This window comes from Phytophthora infestans, genomic scaffold, assembly GCF_000142945.1.
Source record: "Phytophthora infestans T30-4 supercont1.3 genomic scaffold, whole genome shotgun sequence".
NCBI classification, from domain to species: domain Eukaryota; phylum Oomycota; class Peronosporomycetes; order Peronosporales; family Peronosporaceae; genus Phytophthora; species Phytophthora infestans.
Genome location: NW_003303756.1, coordinates 3,816,349 through 3,819,034, shown reverse-complemented (window position 1 = coordinate 3,819,034; position 2,686 = coordinate 3,816,349).

Sequence of the window (2,686 nt, the reverse complement as noted above, 5' to 3'; positions counted from 1 at the left end):
CAAGTGTCTTCAGAGACATATCTCGTACACTCACAGTGCCCAAAGCGCCTCTAGTCACCGATAGGTACTTCTACTTACATGGTCGTACACATCGTGTATCATAAAGGAAAAGAGTTGGTACCTTGCTTCGTTTGTGCTGTGCGTCGCTACTAGCAGCCCCTCTGGAAAAGCTTAAAACCACCACCGCATTTGGCGGGTCTCGTTTGTGCTAGGGTCTCGTCATTAACAAACACCGAAGCGCGATTTTCATGCCGTCCCACAATCCTCGCAGAACAGTCTAGACGTTGCTCGACAGTATCACCACCCCGGCGCCCTTCTCTCCTCGCAACCATATTGTGAACGTCCCGAAGCGTCACATTTTGGCCTACATTAAATATTTCAGTTAAAGTAGGAATAAGTAGCAATTACAGCAGAGAAAACAGTGGTTTTACTGGTCTTCTTGCGAGGAAACGGCATGATTCGCTTAAACTTTGAACCAGACGACTGCATTATGTCGACAAATGCAAGGAGTATGTGAACTTCAACTCGTCGCACCGACGGATGATTCTCATACACCGTTCGCTCAACGCGGTGGCTGTGACTTGTACTCGAGCGTGTAACACGGATCATAAACTTCTGCTCGTCATTGTTACATGTCACCGCAGTCTTAAGGCCTGCTTTGCACTCCGTTGGCTTGCCAAAGTAGCTCTTGCGCTGGCCTGTACTGCGGCTTTTCGTCTTCATCCGTGGGTACTGATATACTTTGCCCACAATGTTGTAAACGTTTACGGAATAAGCAATGGATCTGCGCTTGGTGGATCTCCAGAACTGAAGCGAGTTCGATTATTGATTTCTGCATTGCGGTGAGCTACTGACGTCGAGATGATCAGGCGAAAGAGCTGGTGCGTATCCTCCTGGTATATTTGCAGATAGGCCTTAAAGAGATCCCAATCTTCGTATCATTCCTTTGCAATTGGCGAAGTCTCCCACAAACCTGCTGACGGAACATCTACCTCCGGTTCGCTTGTGCTCGTTGCCCTGTACATTAGCATGTCAACGACTTGAACTTAGCAAGAACAACTAAGCTTCATTGCCCCACCGTACGTCAAAAGCCTACCGAACAGTTTTACCACTTGAGGTCAAAACGGAGGCACAGAGCAGTTTGAGGATGGGAGAAAGGGCGGAGAGAGGGTGTCACGTTTTAGATTTTTGAAATGTCAATGACGTCTGTAATTTATCCTTACATACTCTGTACAGTACCAATCCCTGCAATTACGATCTCACTCATTTATAATTTTGGCACTCGTTATTTTGCCCGAATAGGCAACACGTGACAGGACATTCGTGCCAGAATTGATCCGACAGGCATGCCCGAATATGCCCGACTTAGCTAGAGCCGGAGGGTCATCGAATGAAGTGTCCTCGAAAGTATACGTAAAGCCGGAAGCTCATTGAGAGAGCAGAGCAGCATATAGAGAGAAGAGCACACGTGTTTGGCATTCTGACATTTTACTATAGCATGCATAGCATCCAGGTATCCATCAAATTAAATTGTGACGAACATCCAGCACTAGCCTACATTAGAAAAATGTACTAACTTGTTATCGGTAAATGCACATGCACGGATATCTGTAGCGCAGATACTGAATCTCCTTTTTACTCAGCAAACTAAGACATTCGGCGCCACAAAATATCTCGAAGGCTACTAGCATGTAAAACTCACAGCTGTAGCTATCGACTTGCACTCTGAGATCACTTTGTTAGGCACGGGCTCGATATTTTCTTGGGACGAAATCAGGTAGCATCGCTACCAACTTCTCGGCAAGTGGTCGAATATTGGCCCCGTAGGTGATATTCATCGGGTCGTAGATAAAGAATTATTTTCGTGAAAGATCCATCATGATTGAGCACCAGTGATTCTTTCCACATATCACTGGGATCAAAAAATTCTCCGTGTCACGCCAAGGAAAATATTGTGCATGGTTTCAACAGAAGCGTAGCCATTCATGACGCTCCCAGTGAGTCCTGTGTCTACCGCAATCACTTCGGCCCTTGATGCGAACAGATTCGACATCAATATGTCAACTGAGTTGTCGCCCAGTGCAGATTTCCCAACCAGTTCCAGTGCTTCTGCCTGCGCCAGTAAACAAATGCACGTCTTAGTAAATAGTATTAATAAAGGTGTGTCATACAGAACATTCATACCTGAGTCGAAAGAAGCGAGATGGACTTCAGCCTCTCAATAAGATTGCGGTTTTGATTAACTTCGAAGCACGAGGGTATATGGAGAGGGAAGTCGACCGTTTCGATCCAGCTAACGGCCTTCTCCACATAGCCATCTTCTTTGCCTTATGCCACATTTTCATCACACCCAGTGTCTTTGTAGAAAATGTGCCGACACTAATAGCTTCCACCACCACCATTTCTTCACCTAAGTTACTCGCACCCTTGTCCGACCGCTTTTTTGGAGAGCGGAACTTTGTCAAAACACTTCTTAATATAATCAGCACGAAATATGCGCATGATCGACTCGTTTGGTGTCACCTGCTTAGCTGGAGGTAGCGTCGCTAATATTCGAGAAATTGGGGCTTTGGGACTTTTGGTAAACTCGAACAGCTTGAATCTGGAAATAAGTGCTGCTGCTGAATCGTATGATGGACTGGTTGTCAAAAGTGTACTGTAAGTTTGCCAGGCTAAGCTGTGATGC